This window comes from Bufo bufo, chromosome 4 (genome assembly GCF_905171765.1).
Source record: "Bufo bufo chromosome 4, aBufBuf1.1, whole genome shotgun sequence".
Taxonomy (NCBI): domain Eukaryota; kingdom Metazoa; phylum Chordata; class Amphibia; order Anura; family Bufonidae; genus Bufo; species Bufo bufo.
In genome coordinates, this window is record NC_053392.1 from 334,413,794 (window position 1) to 334,437,218 (window position 23,425).

Here is a 23,425-nt window from a genome sequence, read left to right on the forward strand (position 1 = left end):
GAATGGTATCGGTTTTTGTATGGAAAGCACCCAGAGCTAGACTAAGTTATAGCTTAATATCTCGTTCTAAAGCTCTGGGGGGTACGGGACTACCAAATTTTAGCTCATATTATAAAGCGACAATCATGAATTGTGTGCTTGATCTATGTCACAACCGCTCTACTAAACTATGGGTAGAAATTGAGCATGAAATGGCTCCACATTTGGCCACTGGGAACTTTTGGTTGTCCCCTACCTCCTTGAATTCATTATCTAACTTGCAATCCCCGATGCTTCTATATTCCTTGGTTAGGCCCTGGGCTAAATTTGCGGTTAAACTTGGCCTTATACATGCTCCTGGTCCTCTCACGACACTCACGGGTCATACAGATCTCCCCACAGGCTTGAGTCAACTCCCAGCTTTAGGAGACCAGAATAGACAACCAATCAAATTAATAGACATCTATAAACAGAATGGTTTACTCCCTTTGGAGGACCTTTCCCACATTATTCCTGCGGGCCCTGGACGTTGGCTCCTCTACTTTCAGTTGCGAAGCTTCATTAAATCCCTGATACCTGGATCGCGGTCATGTCCCCCCTTAACTGAATTTGAGAAGATGTGCACAGCGAGGTCAGCTCCTGATCATGCTATATCTCATTTATATGCCATGTTGAACTCTGGGGAGAAAGAGGACTCTTCCACAGGCACCCAGGGAACTAAACTCAAATACATGTCTGATTGGGAATCGGAACTGGGATCCACCTTCTCTGTAGACCAATGGTCTAGATCTCTCCTCTTCACTCATAAATTAACGGTGTCTTGTAATTTACAGGAACTCAACTATAAAATCCTTAGCAGATGGTATAGGACCCCAGTGCGATTACACCAATTTTATCCTCAGGTTTCTGATGCATGTTGGAGATGTCTTAGTGCAAGGGGCTCCATGACACATATTTGGTGGGACTGCCCGGGTGTGGCCCCACTGTGGCGGGAGATCTTTGACTTATATAATTTCTTACACAAAGCTACTATTACACCCTCACCTGCGTTAGCTCTTCTATCCATGTTCTCAGGGCGGATCTCACAGATTAAGAAGGGCGCCCTCCGATTGTTTATCCTAGCTATGAGACAGGTAATTCCCCGTCAATGGAGGTCTACAGAGAGTCTTTTGAGAGTGACCTGGTCTAACGCCCTGGATTCACTAGTTCATATGGAAGAATTAGGCGCTAGGGATTCAGGATCTGCTACAGCCTTTTGGGGGACTTGGGATCCATGGAATCAATTTCGTACCTCCACATCTTTCCATGATTGGTTGACAACAGGTATTGTCCCGGGTAATAGCTCCTAAATACTACACTAAGCAGAATCTCCTATCCTATACACCTCCTCCCCCCCCCTTTCCTTCTGTGTATGTCTTGTTTGGGTCTGTCATGTCTTGTGATGTCTTCCTTGTCTTATGTGGTTACTAGTCTGGAAGTTTGAGAATAAATGCCGTGTATGCTCTTAGATTCATCTCTGGAAGCCCCAGCGGTACTAATGCTTGAAATTTTGTTCCGTAAGACTAATTATTGAATGTAATACTACCTCAGACTTATTGGTATGTCCAGTTCTCGACCTTGTACTTTTACTGTTTTGTATACTTATTGGATATATTTATACATTATTCAATTATACGATTTAATAAAATAATGATTGAACCGTAAAAAAAGAAATCCTTGTGTAAAACTTACATAAATAATAAAAAGTAGACATATTAGGTATCGCCGTGTCCGTGACAACCTGGTCTATAAAAAATACCACATGTCTGCCTGCTTTTCCGCAGGGGCGAGAAAATAAAATGTACAGGAAATAGAGAGAGAAAAATATCCATACACTAAGTGACCTACTAACTGGACCAGACTATAAGCTGATGTCGTGGGAGCAATTTGTTAATAAATATCAGATGGAGACATCTCACCCTTTGGCATTTTACCAGCTCTCAGCCTATTGTAAAGCCCAGGCGGATTCCTTAGGAGAAGTGGATAGAATGACCTGGTTTGAAGCTCTAATGGGGAGGGGTGGGGTTATGATCTCCCTGGCAGAGACGTATAGACGTCTGAGAGACATCAGTCTTATGAACCTGGCGAAATCTGTTTTTATGCATTGGGAGAGAGATGTGGAGGTAGAAGATTTGACCCTTAAAATGAGAGAGGGGTTAGAGTATGTCAGGAAGGCAGTCCACAGTGAACAATGGAGAGAATCGCAATGGAGGATCTTACATAAAGCGACATATGCATACAATCTTTCATATACTAATGCACCAGCGCATTATCTGAGGGAATGCCCTAAATGTTCATTACCTAAAGCAGACCTTTTGCATGGGCTGTGGAACTGCCAACGGCTTAGACCGCTATGGGAAGACGTGATCTCGCTTATTAAAGAGGTCTGGGATGTAGAGGTGAGAACAGATCCGCAACAGTGTGTGTTCCAATATATTCCTGTGGGTCAGGATGTCTCGCTGGGCAAAGGGGTGGCGGAACCAGGAGTCCATATTACCCTTATGGCAGTCAAAAAGTGTTTGCTACGACATTGGTTGGAGCCAGTCATTCCTACCAAAGAAGAGGTGTTGGGTCTCATTAAAAAAAAATTGTATCTAGAGAGGTTAGAAGTAGGTAGGAACAAAGAGAAGGAAGTAGCAAAATTTTTAAAAAAATGGAAAAAACTGGTGGAGCATAGCCTAACGAGGGAAGAAATCGTGGAATTAGTAACCCCATTCAAGCAAACAAAGTGGTTTTTGGAGGCAAGTTTGAGAGGTACTCTGGGTTTATTGGAGATCTAGATAAGGGCTAAAAAAAAAAAAAAAAAAATAATGTTTTTTTATTTTCTATTCTTGTGTGAAATCTGAAATATTAGAGGAGGTGAACAAGATTGGTATGAGTAGCAGAAGTTGGGAGGGGTGAAGGGAGGGTGGGTAGTTAAGGTTGGGAAAAATAATGGGGAGAAAAAGGATGTATTGGAATGCAGATAGCAAGAAATATGATTGTATGTCTCTTAACCACCTCAGCCCCCAGTGCTTAAACACCCTGAAAGACCAGGCCACTTTTTACACTTCTGACCTACACTACTTTCACCATTTATTGCTCGGTCATGCAACTTACCACCCAAATAAATTTTACCTCCTTTTCTTCTCACTAATAGAGCTTTCATTTGGTGGTATTTCATTGCTGCTGACATTTTTACTTTTTTTGTTATTAATCGAAATTTAACGATTTTTTTGCAAAAAAATGACATTTTTCACTTTCAGTTGTAAAATTTTGCAAAAAAAACGAGATCCATATAGAAATTTTGCTCTAAATTTATAGTTCTACATGTCTTTGATAAAAAAAAATGTTTGGGTAAAAAAAAAAATGGTTTGGGTAAAAGTTATAGCGTTTACAAACTATGGTACAAAAATGTGAATTTCCGCTTTTTGAAGCAGCTCTGACTTTCTGAGCACCTGTCATGTTTCCTGAGGTTCTACAATGGCCAGACAGTACAAACACCCCACAAATGACCCCATTTCGGAAAGTACACACCCTAAGGTATTCGCTGATGGGCATAGTGAGTTCATAGAACTTTTTATTTTTTGTCACAAGTTAGCGGAAAATGATGATTTTTTTTTTTTAATTTTTTTTTTCTTACAAAGTCTCATATTCCACTAACTTGTGACAAAAAATAAAAACTTCTATGAACTCACTATGCCCATCACGAAATACCTTGGGGTCTCTTCTTTCCAAAATGGGGTCACTTGTTGGGTAGTTATACTGCCCTGGCATTTTAGGGGCCCAAATGTGTGGTAAGGAGTTTGAAATCAAATTCTGTAAAAAATGACGTGTGAAATCCGAAAGGTGCTCTTTGGAATATGGGCCCCTTTGCCCACCTAGGCTGCAAAAAAGTGTCACACATCTGGTATCTCCGTACTCAGGAGAAGGTGGGGAATGTGTTTTGGGGTGTCTTTTTACATATACCCATGCTGGGTGAGATAAATATCTTGGTCAAATGCCAACTTTGTATAAAAAAATGGGAAAAGTTGTCTTTTGCCAAAATATTTCTCTCACCCAGCATGGGCATATGTAAAATGACACCCCAAAACACATTCCCCACCTTCTCCTGAGTACGGCAATACCAGATGTGTGACACTTTTTTGCAGCCTAGGTGGGCAAAGGGGCCCATATTCCAAAGAGCACCTTTCGGATTTCACAGGTCATTTTTTACAGAATTTGATTTCAAACTCCTTACCACACATTTGGGCCCCTAGAATGCCAGGGCAGTATAACTACCCCACAAGTGACCCCATTTTGGAAAGAAGACACCCCAAGGTATTCCGTGAGGGGCATGGCAAGTTCCTAGAATTTTTTATTTTTTGTCACAAGTTAGTGGAAAATGATGATTTTTTTTTTTTTTTTTTCATACAAAGTCTCATATTCCACTAACTTGTGACAAAAAATAAAAACTTCCATGAACTCACTATGCCCATCAGCGAATACCTTGGGGTCTCTTCTTTCCAAAATGGGGTCACTTGTGGGGTAGTTACACTGCCCTGGCATTCTAGGGGCCCAAATGTGTGGTAAGGAGTTTGAAATCAAATTCTGTAAAAAATGACCTGTGAAATCCGAAAGGTGCTCTTTGGAATATGGGCCCCTTTGCCCACCTAGGCTGCAAAAAAGTGTCACACATCTGGTATCTCCGTACTCAGGAGAAGGTGGGGAATGTGTTTTGGGGTGTCATTTTACATATACCCATGCTGGGTGAGATAAATATCTTGGTCAAATGCCAACTTTGTATAAAAAAATGGGAAAAGTTGTCTTTTGCCAAGATATTTCTCTCACCCAGCATGGGTATATGTAAAATGACACCCCAAAACACATTCCCCACCTTCTCCTGAGTACGGAGATACCAGATGTGTGACACTTTTTTGCAGCCTAGGTGGGCAAAGGGGCCCATATTCCAAAGAGCACCTTTCGGATTTCACAGGTCATTTTTTACAGAATTTGATTTCAAACTCCTTACCACACATTTGGGCCCCTAGAATGCCAGGGCAGTATAACTACCCCACAAGTGACCCCATTTTGGAAAGAAGACACCCCAAGGTATTCCGTGAGGGGCATGGCAAGTTCCTAGAATTTTTTATTTTTTGTCACAAGTTAGTGGAAAATGATGATTTTTTTTTTTTTTTTTTTTCATACAAAGTCTCATATTCCACTAACTTGTGACAAAAAATAAAAACTTCCATGAACTCACTATGCCCATCAGCGAATACCTTGGGGTCTCTTCTTTCCAAAATGGGGTCACTTGTGGGGTAGTTACACTGCCCTGGCATTCTAGGGGCCCAAATGTGTGGTAAGGAGTTTGAAATCAAATTCTGTAAAAAATGACCTGTGAAATCCGAAAGGTGCTCTTTGGAATATGGGCCCCTTTGCCCACCTAGGCTGCAAAAAAGTGTCACACATCTGGTATCTCCGTACTCAGGAGAAGGTGGGGAATGTGTTTTGGGGTGTCATTTTACATATACCCATGCTGGGTGAGATAAATATCTTGGTCAAATGCCAACTTTGTATAAAAAAATGGGAAAAGTTGTCTTTTGCCAAGATATTTCTCTCACCCAGCATGGGTATATGTAAAATGACACCCCAAAACACATTCCCCACCTTCTCCTGAGTACGGAGATACCAGATGTGTGACACTTTTTTGCAGCCTAGGTGGGCAAAGGGGCCCATATTCCAAAGAGCACCTTTCGGATTTCACAGGTCATTTTTTACAGAATTTGATTTCAAACTCCTTACCACACATTTGGGCCCCTAGAATGCCAGGGCAGTATAACTACCCCACAAGTGACCCCATTTTGGAAAGAAGAGACCCCAAGGTATTCGCTGATGGGCATAGTGAGTTCATGGAAGTTTTTATTTTTTGTCACAAGTTAGTGGAATATGAGACTTTGTATGAAAAAAAAAAAAATCAGCATTTTCATCTAACTGGTGATAAAAAATAAAAAATTCTAGGAACTCGCCATGCCCCTCACGGAATACCTTGGGGTGTCTTCTTTCCAAAATGGGGTCACTTGTGGGGTAGTTATACTGCCCTGGCATTTTCCAGGGGCCCTAATGTGTGGTAAGTAGGTAAATGACCTGTGAAATCCTAAAGGTGCTCTTTGGAATGTGGGCCCCTTTGCCCACCTAGGCTGCAAAAAAGTGTCACACATGTGGTATCGCCGTATTCAGGAGAAGTTGGGGAATGTGTTTTGGGGTGTCATTTTACATATACCCTTGCTGGGTGAGAGAAATATCTTGGCAAAAGACAACTTTTCCCATTTTTTTATACAAAGTTGGCATTTGACCAAGATATTTATCTCACCCAGCATGGGTATATGTAAAATGACACCCCAAAACACATTGCCCAACTTCTCCTGAGTACGGCGATACCAGATGTGTGACACTTTTTTGCAGCCTAGATGCGCAAAGGGGCCCAAATTCCTTTTAGGAGGGCATTTTTAGACATTTGGATACCAGACTTCTTCTCACGCTTTGGGGCCCCTAGAATGCCAGGGCAGTATAAATACCCCACATGTGACCCCATTTTGGAAAGAAGACACCCCAAGGTATTCAATGAGGAGCATGGCGAGTTCATAGAAAAAAATTTTTTTTGGCACAAGTTAGCGGAAATTGATATTTTTAATTTTTTTCTCACAAAGTCTCCCGTTCCGCTAACTTGGGACAAAAATTTCAATCTTTCATGAACTCAATATGCCCCTCACGGAATACCTGGGGGTGTCTTATTTCCGAAATGGGGTCACATGTGGGGTATTTATACTGCCCTGGCATTCTAGGGGCCCTAAAGCGTGAGAAGAAGTCTGGAATATAAATGTCTAAAAAATTTTATGCATTTGGTTTCCGTGAGGGGTATTGTGAGTTCATGTGAGATTTTATTTTTTGACACAAGTTAGTGGAATATGAGACTTTGTAAGAAAAAAAAAAAAAAAATTCCGCTAACTTGGGCCAAAAAAATGTCTGAATGGAGCCTTACAGAGGGGTGATCAATGACAGGGGGGGTGATCAATGACAGGGGGGGTGATCAATGACAGGGGGGGTGATCAATGACAGGGGGGTGATCAGGGAGTCTATATGGGGTGATAACCACAGTCATTGATCACGCCCGTGTAAGGCTTCATTCAGACGTCCGTATGCGTTTTGCGGATCCGATCCATCTATCAGTGGATCCGTAAAAATCATGCGGACGTCTGAATGGAGCTTTACAGGGGGGTAATCAATGACAGGGGGGTAATCAATGACAGGGGGGTGATCAGGGAGTCTATATGGGGTGATCACCACAGTCATTGATCACGCCCCTGTAAGGCTTCATTCAGACGTCCGGATGCGTTTTGCGGATCCGATCCATCTATCAGTGCATCCGTAAAAATCATGCGGACATCTGAATGGAGCTTTACAGGGGGGTAATCAATGACAGGGGGGTGATCACCACAGTCATTGATCATGCCCCTGTAAGGCTTTATTCAGACGTCCGGATGCGTTTTGCGGATCGGATCCATCTATCAGTGCATCCGTAAAAATCATGCGGACATCTGAATGGAGCTTTACAGGGGGGTAATCAATGACAGGGGGGTGATCACCACAGTCATTGATCATGCCCCTGTAAGGCTTCATTCAGACGTCCGGATGCGTTTTGCGGATCGGATCCATCTATCAGTGCATCCGTAAAAATCATGCTGACATCTGAATGGAGCTTTACAGGGGGGTGATCAGGGAGTCTGTATGGGGTGATCACCACAGTCATTGATCATGCCCCTGTAAGGCTTCATTCAGACGTCCGGATGCGTTTTGCGGATCGGATCCATCTATCAGTGCATCCGTAAAAATCATGCGGACATCTGAATGGAGCTTTACAGGGGGGTGATCAGGGAGTCTATATGGGGTGATCACCACAGTCATTGATCATGCCCCTGTAAGGCTTCATTCAGACGTCCGGATGCGTTTTGCGGATCCGATCCATCTATCAGTGGATCCGTAAAAATCATGCGGACGTCTGAATGGAGCTTTACAGGGGGGTAATCAATGACAGGGGGGTAATCAATGACAGGGGGGTGATCAGGGAGTCTATATGGGGTGATCACCACAGTCATTGATCACGCCCCTGTAAGGCTTCATTCAGACGTCCGGATGCGTTTTGCGGATCCGATCCATCTATCAGTGGATCCGTAAAAATCATGCGGACATCTGAATGGAGCTTTACAGGGGGGTGATCAATGACAGGGGGGTAATCAATGACAGGGGGGTGATCAGGGAGTCTATATGGGGTGATCAGGGGTGATCAGGGGCTAATAAGGGGTTAATAAGTGACGGGGGGGGGGGGGTGTAGTGTAGTGTAGTGGTGCTTGGTGCTACTTTACTGAGCTACCTGTGTCCTCTGGTGGTCGATCCAAACAAAGGGGACCACCAGAGGACCAGGTAGCAGGTATATTAGACGCTGTTATCAAAACAGCGTCTAATATACCTGTTAGGGGTTAAAAAAAACACATCTCCAGCCTGCCAGCGAACGATCGCCGCTGGCAGGCTGGAGATCAACTCTCTTACCGTCCGTTCCTGTGAGCGCGCGCGCCTGTGTGCGCGCGTTCACTGGAAATCTCGGCCATCGCGAGATGACGCGTATATGCGTGACTGTGCGCAGCGCTGCCACCTCCGGAACGCGATCCTGCGTTAGGCGGTCCGGAGGTGGTTAAGATGTATACTTATTGTATTAAGTGACTGTATATCTTGTGCATCTGAATAAAGAAATGTTTAAAAAAAAAAATAAAAAAAATACCACATGATCTAACCTGTCAGATGAATGTTGTAAATAAAAAATAAAAATGGTGCCAAAACAGCTATTTCTTGTTACCTTGCCTCACTAAAAGTGTAATATAGAGCAACCAAAAATCATATGTACCCTAAACTGGTACCAACAAAACTTCCACCCTATCCCGTAGTTTCTAAAATGGGGTCACTTTTTTGGAGTTTCTACTCTAGGGGTGCATCAGGGGGGGCTTCAAATGGAACATGGTGTAAAAAAAAACAGTCCAGCAAAATCTGCCTTCCAAAAACCGTATGGCATTCCTTACCTTTTGCGCCCTGCCGTGTGCCCGTACAGCAGTTTACGACCACATATGGGGTGTTTCTGTAAACTACAGAATCAGGGCCATAAATATTGAGTTTTGTTTGGCTGTTAACCCTTGCTTTGTAACTGGAAAAAAAATATTAAAATGGAAAATCTGCCAAAAAAGTGAAATTTTGAAATTGTATCTCTATTTTCCATTAATTCTTATGGAACACCTAAAGGGTTAACGACGTTTGTAAAATCAGTTTTGAATACCTTGAGGGGTGTAGTTTCTTACATGGGGTCACTTTTATGAAGTTTCTACTCTAGGGGTGCATCAGGGGGGCTTCAAATGGGACATGGTGTCAAAAAATCCAGTCCAGCAAAACCTGCCTTCCAAAAACCGTATGGCATTCCTTACCTTTTGCGCCCTGCCGTGTGCCCGTACAGCAATTTACGACCACATATGGGGTGTTTCTGTAAACTACAGAATCAGGGCCATAAATATTGAGTTTTGTTTGGCTCTTAACCCTTGATTTGTAACCGGAAAAAAAATATTAAAATGGAAAATCTGCCAAAAAAGTGAAATTTTGAAATTGTATCTCTATTTTCCATTAATTCTTGTGGAACACCTAAAGGGTTAACGACGTTTGTAAAATCAGTTTTGAATACCTTGAGGGGTGTAGTTTCTTACATGGGGTCACTTTTATGAAGTTTCTACTCTAGGGGTGCATCGGGGGGGCTTCAAATGGGACATGGTGTCAAAAAATCCAGTCCAGCAAAACCTTCCTTCCAAAAACCGTATGGCATTTCTTTCCTTCTGCGCCCTGCCGTGTGCCTGTACAGCAGTTTATGACCACATATATGGTGTTTCTGTAAACTACAGAATCAGGGCCATAAATATTGAGTTAAGTTTAGATGTTAACCCTTGCTTTCTAACTGGAAAAAAAATATTAAAATGGAAAATCTGCCAAAGAAGTGAAATTTTAAAATTATATCTCTATTTTCCATTAATTCTTGTGGAACACCTAAAGGATTAACAACGTTTGTAAAATCAGTTTTGAATACCTTGAGGGGTGTAGTTTCTAGAATGGGGTCATTTTTATGGAGTTTCTACTCTAGGGGTTCCTAAAAAATAACATATCATTCCCAAAATTATCCAAACATGAAGTAGACATATGGGGAATGTAAAGTAATAACTATTTTTGGAGGTATTACTATGTATTATAGAAGTAGAGAAATTGAAACTTGGAAATTTGCAATTTTTTACAAATTTTGGGTAAATTTGTTATTTTTTTATAAATAAAAATATATTTTTTTTACTTCATTTTACCAGTGCCATGAAGTACAATATGTGACGAAAAAACAATCTCAGAATGGCCTGGATAAGTCAAAGCGTTTTTAAAGTTATCACCACTTAAAGTGACACTGGTCAAATTTGCAAAAAATGTCCTGGTCCTTAAGGTGAAATAAGGCTGTGTCCTAAAGGGGTTAAAGGGGTTGTCCCATTAAAAATATTCAACAGTTTTCTAATCAGCACCTCGATCTAAATACATCTGTAATTGCATGTAATAAAAAATTTAGCATAGCCACTGAGTAATTCAATAAAAGGTATCTGTATAGCGCCACCTGCTCTTTGTTTTTTGTTTTTTTTTTGCTCATTTCTTTGTCCGGCTCACTGAGAGGCCGCACATGCTCAGTTTCATCCTTTAGCTGCCTCCTGAGCTGTGATAGGGAGAGCATGGACACGCCCCCTGAGCTGCAGCAGAAAAGACACTCCCCTTGAGCTGCCAGCTTGATATAAATCTAGCAGAACAATTAACGGGAAGATCTATGGATCTATGTGAGGTACAGGGCTGGTTCTAGCTTTGTTAGAAAGAGATTATCATGTAATATATGATGTCTGATTTTCATTTTTTTTACATTAGTCATGATTTAAGTATAAATTATTTCATTTTCAGTCATTTTTGTACACGTTACTGCCACTTTATCTCTTTCACCTTACAATCCTAACACCAATGACTTACATCAACCCTTCAAAGAGACACAAACATTTAAACAAGTAACTATTCACTTTGGGGTAGACTTACTAATTTTGTCTAAAAAGCAGAAAGTGTAAACTTAAGACAGTCTAAAGATGCGCCAAATATATTAGAGTGGCTGGTACTGGATAATAAATGTGGCGCATGGCTAGGCACTTTTGTCTGACATACCGGCCATCACGGGAGGATTGGGAATTCAAAGTGGCCCTGGATTTACTACATGTGGCCATACCCTTACCGGTTTAACTTAGTTCATACTATGGCTGGCAAGGAGTAATCCGTATCACGTACAGGCTATGAGTGTGAAATTCTGATCTGCTGAACCACTTAAGTCAGCCATGGTACCTCTACCTCCACATTGACTGTCATGGTGTCAGTCTTCAGGACCCATGTGAGCAACATCACGTCCTGAAGCTGGAAGCATCAGGCACTTAGACCTGCCCAGCCTCCAGTCAGGTACCTATTAGGTATTAAATGTATTAATATTGGAATAGACCTGCCTGGCCTTTGGGTACATGAGGACCTAACGCACCTAGCATCCAGTCCTTATGCACTCACCTGTCAGGTCCTTATTTATCTGGCTTGTGGCCAGGTAGCTCTTTAACAGCATTACTAGCTAATAAATGAAACTGCTAACTTTAGTGAGCAGGTGCTAGTGGCCCATAATGTGATCATATGTGATCAGGTTTGCCTAGTGGGAACCTTCCTAGGAGAGTCTATGGCCAGTCTATCCCTGTTACCTATTGGTTGGCTACTTGGAACAGAATCTTTTGTTTGGTGGTACTGCAAATTTTTGCATCTCAGCCTAGGCCCCTTTCCCTCCTAAACAATCCCTTGTTGGTGAGCTAGGTACAGTGGATTTTTATGTTTGTCTCATTTGATTCATAAATGAGTCTAAAACAGTAGCCACTGGTGTCAAATGTTGGCACATTTTACAACAAGGGCTAGGCGGAATCACATTAGTAAATATGGGTCATTGTGTTCAAGCCTTCTATTATATATGGGGTCATTTATCAAACTGGTGTAAAGTAGAACTGGCTTAGTTGCCTAAAGCAACCAATCAGATTCCACCTTTCATTTTCCAAAGAAACTGTCAAAAATGAAAGGAGGAATCTGATTGGTTGCTATGGGCGACTAAGCCAGTTCTACTTTAAACCAGTTTGATAAATGACCCCAATAGTTCCAATTGAAGGCTCCAGTGTATGTCTCTGTATGCCTTGATCGGGGCACAACTAACCCATAGGCACCCATGTTAAAAAAAATTGTATACTGCTCAGTATATGTTGCTTTTTGAGATGTCTCTGCATAGAAAAGTGGTCAACTGTACTTTTCTATACAATAATAAAAAGGTATACCAATGTATACTAGTCTGACAGATGCCTATGGATATGTCAGGCACTTTCCCAGTGCATACACCAAGCCTACATTCTAGACACAATGTGAACATAGCCTGAGCTGCCTTCTTTTTATGCATCTAGAATGGCTAAAGCAGACATTTTAGAGATTAGTTATATGTAGGGTTGAGCGAACCTGAACTGTAAAGTTCGGGTTCGTACCGAACTTTACGATTTTTGGACCCCGGACCCTAACCAGAACATTTCTGTAAAAGTTAAAATTTTAAATTTAATGTCGCGTGTTGAAAAACTGCAGGGCAGCCAATCAACAAGCGTTTAACTCGTGTGCCCTTAGAAGCCATCACAGCCATGCCTACTAATGGCATGGCTGTGATTGGCCAGTGCAGCATGTGACCCAGCCTCTATATAAGCTGGAGTCACGTAGCGCCGCGCGTCACTTAGCTCTTACTAGTGTAGGGATAGGATGCTGCTGCTGTGAGGGAGAGAATAGGAAAGAATCTGATATCAGAACTTGTTGTTAACTCTGCGATCTACAGCGATTTTTTTTTTTTGTGGGTGCAATGCAACATTTTTGTACCCGGCCCTGAGCCCAGTGACACAGAAAAATACGTTTTATCCGTCTGTTAGTTAGGTGGGCGTCGGCGGCCATTTTGTGCAAGTGTAGTACATCAGCACTGCATATGTGCCAGGGACAATAATTTAATCCTGTTCTTTTAGTTCAGTGGGCAACATGCATATGTGCTAGGGGAAGGGAAAATAATATACAGTTGCAAGAAAAAGTATGTGAACCCTTTGGAATGATATGGATTTCTGCACAAATTGGTCATAAAATGTGATCTGATCTTCATCTAAGTCACAACAATAGACAATCACAGTCTGCTTAAACTAATAACACACAAAGAATTAAATGTTACCATGTTTTTATTGAACACACCATGTAAACATTCACAGTGCAGGTGGAAAAAGTATATGAACCCCTAGCCTAATGACATCTCCATAAGCTAATTGGAGTGAGGTGTCAGCCAACTGGAGTCCAATCAATAAGATGAGATTGGAGGTGTTGGTTACAGCTGCCCTGCCCTATAAAAAACACACACCAGTTCTGAGTTTGCTTTTCACAAGAAGCATTGCCTGATGTGAATGATGCCTCGCACAAAAGAGCTCTCAGAAGACCTACGATTAAGAATTGTTGACTTGCATTAAGCTGGAAAGGGTTATAAAAGTATCTCCAAAAGCCTTGCTGTTCATCAGTCCACAGTAAGACAAATTGTCTATAAATGGAGAAAGTTCAGCACTGCTGCTACTGTCCCTAGGAGTGGCCGTCCTGTAAAGATGACTGCAAGAGCACAGCTCAGACTGCTCAATGAGGTGAAGAAGAATCCTAGAGTGTCAGCTAAATACTTACAAAAGTCTCTGGCGTATGCTAACATCACTGTTAGCGAATCTACGATATGTAAAACACTAAACAAGAATGGATTTCATGGGAGGATACCACAGAGGAAGCCACTGCTGTCCAAAAAAAACATTGCTGCACGTTTACAGTTTGCACAAGAGCGCCTGGATGTTCCACAGCAGTACTGGAAAAATATTCTGTGGACAGATGAAACCAAAGTTGAGTTGTTTGGAAGAAACACACAACACTATGTGTGTAGAAAAAGAGGCACAGCACACCAACATCGAAACCTCATCCCAACTGTGAAGTATGGTGGTGGGGGCATCATGGTTTGGGGCTACTTTGCTGCGTCAGGGCCTGGACGGATTGCTATCATCGAAGGAAAAATGAATTCCCAAGTTTATCAAGACATTTTGCAGGAGAACTTAAGGCCATCTGTCCACCAGCTGAAGCTCAACAGAAGATGGGTGTTGCAACAGTACAACAACCCAAAGCATAGAAGTAAATAAACAACAGAATGGCTTAAACAGAAGAAAATACGCCTTCTGGAGTGGCCCAGTCAGAGTCCTGACCTCAACCCGATTGAGATGCTGTGGCATGACCTCAAGAAAGCGATTCACACCAGACATCCCAAGAATATTGCTGAACTGAAACAGTTCTGTAAAGAGGAATGGTCAAGAATTACTCCTGACCGTTGTGCACGTCTGATCTGCAACTACAGGAAACATTTGGTGGAAGTTATTGCTGCCAAAGGAGGTTAAACCAGTTATTAAATCCAAGGGTTCACATACTTTTTCCACCTGCACTGTGAATGTTTACATGGTGTGTTCAATAAAAACATGGTAACATTTAATTCTTTGTGTGTTATTAGTTTAAGCAGACTGTGATTGTCTATTGTTGTGACTTAGATGAAGATCAGATTACATTGTATGACCAATTTGTGCAGAAATCCATATCATTCCAAAGGGTTCACATACTTTTTATTGCAACTGTAGGTAAAGTACCCCTGTGCTGCATATGTGAGTGTAATCAATTCAGTAAATCCATCTGTTGGATTCTGGGGGGACAAATTATAATTTTTTTGCTAAAAAGTAAATTTGCGCCCTGCACTGCATTTGTGATAGTGAAAGAAAATCTGTTAAATCCATCTGTTTCATTGTGGGTGAAAAAATCTTATTTTATTTCCATAAAGTACTTTTGCGGCCTGCACTGTAAATGTAATAGTGAAATATATACAGTAAATATATCTGTTTCACTGAGTGAAAAAATCATCTTTTTTTTCCCATAAAGTACCTTTGCGGCCTGCACTGCAAATCTGATAGTGAAATATAATCAGTAAATACAACTGGGACATTGTGGGTCAAAAAAACACTTTTTTTTGGCCATAAAGTACCTTTTCGGCCTGCACTGCATTTGTGATATTGAAAGAAAGTCAGTTAAATCCATCTGTTTCATTGTGGGTGAAAAAAATCATATTTTTTTTGCCAGAAAGTACCTTTGCGGCCTGCACTGCGAATCTGATAGTGAAATATAATCAGTAAATCCATCTGTTTCACTGTGGGTGAAAAAATCATCATTTTTTTTCCCCATAAAGTACCTTTGCAGCCTGCACTGCAAATCTGATAGTGAAATATAATCAGTGAATATACTTGGACATTGTGGGTGAAAAAAACACTTTTTTTTTGGCGATAAAGTACCTTTGCGGACAAAATCAGATGTGCACTGCGCAACGCCATCTGTGGCAAGTTCCACCTAACTACGGATAAGTGGACCACTAAGCACGGTCAGGGATGTTATACCTCCCTAACAGCACACTGGGTGAATGCAGTGGCGGCTGGGCCTGAGGCGGATAGCAGTTTGGCTCATGTCCTTCCACCACCGAGGATTGCAGGGCGTTTCTCTTTGCCTCCTGTTGCTTCCTCCTCCTACTCCGCTTCCTCATCCTCTACCGCCTCCTCATCCAGTCAGCGTAAGACCTTCACCACCAACTTTAGCACAGCCAGGGGTAAACGACAGCAGGCAGTTTTGAAACGTATCTGTTTGGGGGACAAACCCCACACCGTGCAGGAGCTGTGGAAGGGCATGAAACAACAGACCGATGAGTGGTTGGTGCCAGTGAGCCTCAAGAACGGCCTGGTGGTGTGCGATAATGGGCGAAATCTCGTAGCAGCTCTGGGCCTAGCCGGTTTGATGCACATCCCTTGCCTGGCGCATGTGCTGAATTTAATTTAATAACTTGACCCACCCTCTCCACCCAATCAGATTCCAGCCATTGACCTCCCTTGGATGTGGTATCCCTTTCTCAGGCTCCCTCTCCGGCACGGAACCCTGATTCCCCGTTACCGGTGATCACCATGGTAGGCGCATAAAAGAACATCGAAAGTTGATAGGGAAGATATCCAAATGGATCGTGGACGGGGACGTGTGATCAGGCAGAAGTTATCTAGAGTCAACAAAGCGGCAGCAGGGCCTCTTCTGCATAACGTTTCCTAATCCAAAATACTGCAGTGACATTCCCTGTAATTTTGTATTACCCATTCCAATAACAGGGCATCTTAAGAGTCCTGTATTGTTATTTATCATCACTACCTCCCCGAGTCGGGAGTGGGTAATTGCCACGCACCTCCTGCCTTCCTTCGATTTTTCTGCTTTAATAACTTGTCCCACATCTCCACCCAATCAGATTTCAGCCATTGACCTCCCTTGGATGTGGTATTTCTTTCTCAGGCTCCCTCTCCGGCATGGATCCCTGATTCCCAGTTACCCGTTATCACTATGGTAGGCGCATAAAAGAACATCGAAAGTTGATAGAGAAAATATCCAATTGGATCGTGGACGTCACAGGGACGTGCGACATGGTGGAGCAGTATATGTGCACACGCCTACACATACTGACTGATGGGTCTGCCCCCTTTAACTTCTGGGTTTCCAAATCGGGCACATGGCCTGAGCTTGCCCTTTACGCCTTGGAGGTGCTGGCCTGCCCTGCAACCAGTGTATTGTCTGAACGTTTGTTTAGCACGGCAGGAGGGGGGTTTTCAAGACAAGCGCAGCCGTCTGTCCACAGCTAATGTGGACAAGCTCACGTTCATTAAAATGAACCAGGCAGGGATCCCACAGGACTTGCCTGCACCTTGTGCAGAATAGACATGTATACCAGCCTCAACCAGCCATTGTTGTACTCCAGCGCACTTTCTCTTTGTTTTATTTTTTATATTTCCCAATGTTTTGGGGTCTACCCAAATTTAAAGAAAAAATTATAATAATAAAATAAAAAACAAAACCAAAAACCAGTGTTGGCTACCTCCTCCTCCACCGCCGCTTCCACCTAAACCGAAACATCCACCGCCTCCTCAACCTCCTGCTCCATATGGACCTTCTCCTCCTAGATCAAGATTATAATTTTTTATTTTTACGTATTTTATATTATTTTAAGTCATTTCCCTATCCACATTTGTTTGCAGAGCACTTGCCATGCTCTTAACCACATTTTGCTGCCTTTTGCAGCCCTCTAGCCCTTTTCATGACTTTTTTAGAGCCATTTTAGTGCTCCAAAGTTCGGGTCCCCATTAACTTCAATGGGGTTCGGGGTCAAGTTCGGGTCCCGAACTCAAACTTTTTTGCGAAGTTCGGCCGAACCTGTCGAACCCAAACTTCCAGGTGTCCGCTCAACTCTAGTTATATGGTAACCCCATCAGGAAGGCAACATTCAAAAGAAAGTCAGTAAGGGTGCCTTCACATGCTACACACTTAGTTGCAGAAAATTCCGCAACTGAAAATCAGTTCCATTCACCTGAATGGAGCTTGCAGAAATCCATGTGCTTGCTGTGCTATTGAAATGAATGGGACTGATTTTCCGTCGTGGAAAAATTCTGCCACAAAATCCACATGTGAATGCAGATTTGTTGTGAATGAAAATCCATGAAAATCTGAGTGGTGCTGTTTCTGTAGCTGTGCCTGGATTTCTGCAAACCCCATTCAGAACAGTGGGAGAGTTGAAGAAATTCTGGCAATTAATCCACCACATTTGAATTCAACCTAAATATTCTAAATATTTTTACCCTATTAACCATTTCCAACATCTGCCATCATACATGTACGTTAGATGATGGTTCTTTAAATATGTCGCACACTCAGGAGCTGAGCGGGCACCATAGTCGCTGGTATCGGCTGATCAGTGATAACACCAAGAACACACACTTATTATTTTTAGTTTCAATAGTTTTTTATTTTATCAGGTAAAGGCAAAGGAGCAATTGATCATGGACACTACCACACTAGACAAATGAGTACATGAACAAAGACAGTACCACTGTGGTCGCAGCCACCTTTGAACAATAACATATGACAGAGGTTTATCAAGCAGGTTAGACACATTAACAGCATGTGCCGACAATAATGCAGGTATAACATCAAAGCACCTCAGGGTGCCATCCAAACTTCGCATCGCGGATATTGCACTCCTATTAATCAGAGATAACACAGGCACAAAATAAGAGTGAACAATGTAATCATTGTTAAATGACTAGCATACATTTTAAGACACACTTATTATTTTAAAGAAACTGCTGCTGTTCTCAGAAAGTATTTGACCATGAAAAGCAGAAAACGTACCCATATTCTAAAACTGAACTGTGCTATATTCTTGCAGAATTCATTTAAAAACTGAAACAGTCATATAAAACAAAATAAAAGCTATCATAAAGGTAAAGGGTGGACAAAAGGAATTTAGAAATAAATACCATTTACCCTTGAGTACTTCTTACAAGGTCCTCCAATGGCGTCTAATTGAGCTTCTGTATTGCATTGGTTGGCTGCTTTCTTAAACTGAGAAAAGCACATTTAGCTCTCTGTGGCCAATTGTGTGACTTCCTGCCAGGTTTTCATGTCATTCTAGTAATGTTTATGTGAAATAGATGTTTTTAATGACTGAGACTGCTCCCATGCAGGGGTTTTCCCTGGTTAAGATCTAGTATCAGTCCCGTCAAAAGCAGTTTTTCTTTGCCATGAAGGTTAATCCTCAATACAACCACTATTACAATCCATGGCAGATGCAGTTATAAAGAGGAGACACAAACATAAGTGATAAAAGGGAAGAGAGCAGTCACACTCAACTACATTCTGGACTGCAAAATGTATGTCAGAAATGAATACACGTCATAGTGCTTATATTAGGGAAAAGGTTACACCGTGAAAGACTTATAACCTCCGAAAGAGTAAAAAGTACAAATTGATATACATTTTTTAATACTGAGAAAAGGGGAGGACTTTTTCAAATTTTTATGTTTATTACTTGCTGATTCTCATTGGAGGGAAACAAAGTAGTTTCTTTGGGCTAAATATATTAAAGAAACAACACTGGAGAATGTCGCGCTCATCCACAGGAAGCCAGGAGCTCGGACCTCGCCCTGAACCTTGGCGCACAACAAATCCCAAAATGAAAAGAAAGACTGTCCAGCTTCACTGAAAATACTTGAGGCATTATTAAATCCTGTGCAGATAAAAACCAACGTACGGCAATGCAAGAAATCGACCGGTTTCGGATCACTATAGGTACGGATCCTTAGTCATGATGTTCTTCATCATGACTAAGGATCCGCACCTATAGTGATCCGAAACCGGTCGATTTCTTGCATTGCTGTACGTTGGTTTTTATCTGCACGGGATTTAATAAAGCCTCAAGTATTTTCAGTGAAGCTGGACCGTCTTTCTTTTCATTTTGGGAAATATATTAAAGAGGTTGTCCAGGAAACTGGACAACCCCTGGGATTCACCGGAAATAAAGAACAGGTAAGTACTTACCTGACATATTCCACGCCGTAACTCTGATTCTCGCAATCAGGCTCTATTTACCTGGCTGCATCAGTGACGTCAACAACACATGACCGCTGCAGCCAAACACTGGCCTGATCAGATGTACCAACGGGTGCTAGTGATTGGCTGCAGCAGTCATGTGTTGTCAACATGACATCACCACTGCAGCCCGGTAAATAGAGTCTGGCAGGGAGAACCAGAGTGATGGCATAGTATTTATAAGGTAAGCACTTACCTGTTCTTTATTTAAGGTGAATCCCAGGTGTTGTCCAGTTTTCTCCTTAATCCCCTACTGTAACAGACATTTTTACATTTTTTTTCCCATCACCACCCTTTTTCACTTTTCTGGCGACACAGCCATAGCTTGTTTTGTTTTATTTTTTTTGCAGCATGAGTAATTTTTTATGCTGTACTGAGAAACTACAAAAATATATATTTTTGGGGTAAAATGGAAAAATAAAAATTCTGCCATTGTTTTTTGGGTTTTGTTTTTGCAGCATTCACTATGCACTAAAACTCACTTGTTGAGGAGAACCTGTCACCATGAAAATGCAGTGTGATCTGCAAGAAGCAAGTTATAGAGCAGAAGGAGCTGAGCAGATTGATGTATAGTTTTGTGAAAAAAAGACTCAGAAAACTAATTTACCAATTTAAACTTCAGCTTTTTTTTATGCATCGGAGTCATGTGGGCAGTCCTATTCTGTGATTGACAGCCTTCTCTGCAGGCCTATTAGTGTAGAGTTAGCTGTCACTCACTGTGTCTCAACACCCACATGACTCCAATGAATTAAAACAGCAGAAGTTTCAATCGCATTTTCATAGTCACAGGTTCCCTTTAAGGGTTGTCCCATCTGGGCATTTATGACATATCAATAGGATAAGCTATAAATGTCCAACATAGGACCCACTCCTATCTCAGGAATGAGGCCCCACCATGAATGGAGAGCATGAATGGAGTTTTTCTATTCACTGCTAAGGAATATTTCTTTGTGTAGCTATAGTATGACACCCATAACTTTTAAAGGGCTTCTGTCACCCCATTAAACCGTTTTTTTTTTTTTTTTTTACTAATAATCCCTACACTGTGATTTATCCATACATAAGCTAATTAATGATTTTCGTTCAGTAGAATTTGCTAAAAATCGATTTTTGAAATATGCAAATTACCTTGCTACCAGCAAGTAGGGCGGCTACTTGCTGGTAGCAGCCGCATCCTCCGATCGTAATGACGCCCCCTCCGCTTGTTGATTGACAGGGCCAGGGAACGGAATCGTTCTCTGCTGGCCCTGCCTGTTTTCATTCAATATCTGGCGCCTGCGCCGCGGCCGTACCTATCTTCAATCTGCGCAGGCGCACTGAGAGGCGGCCACTCACTCGGCCGCTCGCTCCTCAATGCGCCTGCGCCGGGTGTAGATGTGACGTCATCGGCGCAGGCGCATTGAGGATGGAGCTCCATCCTCAATGCGCAAGGACCAGTCCTCCTGATTCTCAGCCACAAAGCACCTCAAGTAGGTCTCCAGGTTTTGATTAGTACGCTCCGTCTGACCATTCAACTGCGGATGAAAAGCCGAAGAGAATGAAAGTTGAATGCCAAGCCGAGAGCAGAACGCCCTCCAAAACCTGGAGACAAACTGCGTGCCCCTATCAGAGACCACATCCGAAGGAATACCATGCAATTTCACAATATGATCGACAAAAATCTGCACAAGAGTCTTAGCGTTAGGCAGACTAGTTAGCGATATAAAGTGAGCCATTTTACTGAAACGGTCAACTACCACCAAAATCACTGTTCTCCCGGAGGAACTCGGCAGATCCGTAATAAAGTCCATAGACAAATGCGTCCAAGGACGAGACGGAATAGACAATGGAAGAAGTGAACCAGCCGGTCGAGTATGAGCAACCTTTGACCGAGCGCAGGTTTCACAGGCTGTCACGTAATTTTCAATGCTCTTATGTAACCCTGGCCAGCAGAACCTCCGGGACACCAGATCACAGGTGGACTTACCACCAGGATGTCCAGCAAGGACAGTATCGTGATGTTCCTTGAACACCTTGTATCGCAGGCCCTCAGGAACAAACAACCTCCCTGGGGGACAAGAACCAGGAGCCCCCTCCTGGGCTCCCAACACCTCCATCTCTAATTCAGGGTATAGAGCGGAGACCACCACCCCATCCGCTAAAATCGGCGCAGGATCCTCTGAATCACCTCCCCCAATAAAGCTGCGAGACAAGGCATCTGCCTTGACGTTCTTGACCCCCAAAATTGAGCCTGGTAAAAAACAGTGACCATCTGGCCTGCCTAGGGTTCAGACGCTTGGCAGATTGCAGGTAAGCCAAATTCTTATGGTCTGTATATACCGTAACGAGGTGAGACGCCCCCTCCAACCAGTGACGCCATTCCTCAAAGGCCAACTTGATAGCCAACAACTCTCTATCTCCAACATCATAATTCCTCTCAGCGGCCGAGAGCTTCTTGGAGAAAAAGGCACACGGGACCCACTTGCCAGGGGATGAACCCTGTGACAACACCGCACCAACCCCCACCTCTGATGAATCAACCTCCACTACAAATGGCTGACAAACATCCGGCTGCACCAGAATGGGAGCAGACGCAAAACGCTCCTTAATAGCCGAAAAGGCCTGCAATGCCTCATCCGACCAGACAGAGACGTCGGCGCCCTTCTTGGTCATATCAGTGAGAGGTTTTACTATGGTAGAGTAGTTTGAAATACATTTTCTATAATAATTCGTAAACCCCAAGAACCGCATCAAGGCTTTCTGATTCTCTGGTCGGTCCCATTCCAGAACCGCCCGGACCTTCTCGGGGTCCATACGAAAACCAGAATCAGAAAGCAAGTATCCCAAGAACGGAAGCTCTTGCACCGCAAACAAACATTTCTCCAATTTAGCATATAATTTATTCTCCCGAAGGATCGTCAAAACCTGTCTCACATGATCCTGATGGGTCTTCAGATCAGGAGAATAAATTAAAATATCATCCAGGTAAACTACTACGAACCTCCCCACCAAATGATGAAAAATGTCATTGACGAATCGCTGAAATACTGCTGGCGCGTTCGTCAACCCAAAAGGCATAACCAGGTTCTCAAAATGACCCTCGTGCGTATTAAAGGCCGTTTTCCACTCATCCCCCTCCTTGATTCTGATCAGATTGTAGGCCCTCAAATCCAACTTGGAGAACACCTTGGCTCCCACAATCTGATCAAAAAGATCAGAGATCAAAGGCAGGGGATATGGATCCCGGACTTTAATACGGTTCAATTCCCGGAAATCCAAACACGGTCTCAGTGATCCATCCTTTTTCTTCACAAAGAACAAACCCACTGCCACTGGAGACTTAGATGGTCTAATATGACCTTTTGCCAAACTCTCGGCGATATACTTTCGCATGACCTCTCTTTCGGGTTGAGAAAGGTTGTAAAGCCGAGACTTTGGCAACTTAGCCCCTGGGATGAGATTAACTGGACAATCATAGTCACGATGAGGGGGCAATTCCTGAGCCCCACCCTCTGAAAAGACATCCACAAAATCTGAGAGATACTGAGGTAAAGCCGTAATGGACACACCAGAGATAGATGTGCCAAAACAATTATCCGAACAAAATTCACTCCAACCGATGATTTGTCTCGCTTGCCAGTCTACAGGGAGTGCAGAATTATTAGGCAAATTAGTATTTTGACCACATCATCCTCTTTATGCATGTTGTCTTACTCCAAGC

The 23,425-nt window shown here is 42.6% G+C and overlaps 1 protein-coding gene across 1 annotated transcript in view; it reads right to left on the reverse strand.

Moving 5' to 3' along the window:
- SCML4 (Scm polycomb group protein like 4) overlaps positions 1 to 18,729 on the reverse strand; it is a 167,989-nt gene extending 149,260 nt beyond the window's left edge. The window contains exon 1 of the mRNA XM_040428839.1: positions 18,622 to 18,729. The gene's annotated coding sequence lies outside the window, so the exon portion shown is untranslated. The remainder of the gene's footprint in view (positions 1 to 18,621) is intronic.
- Between the last annotated feature and the right edge of the window lie 4,696 nt (positions 18,730 to 23,425).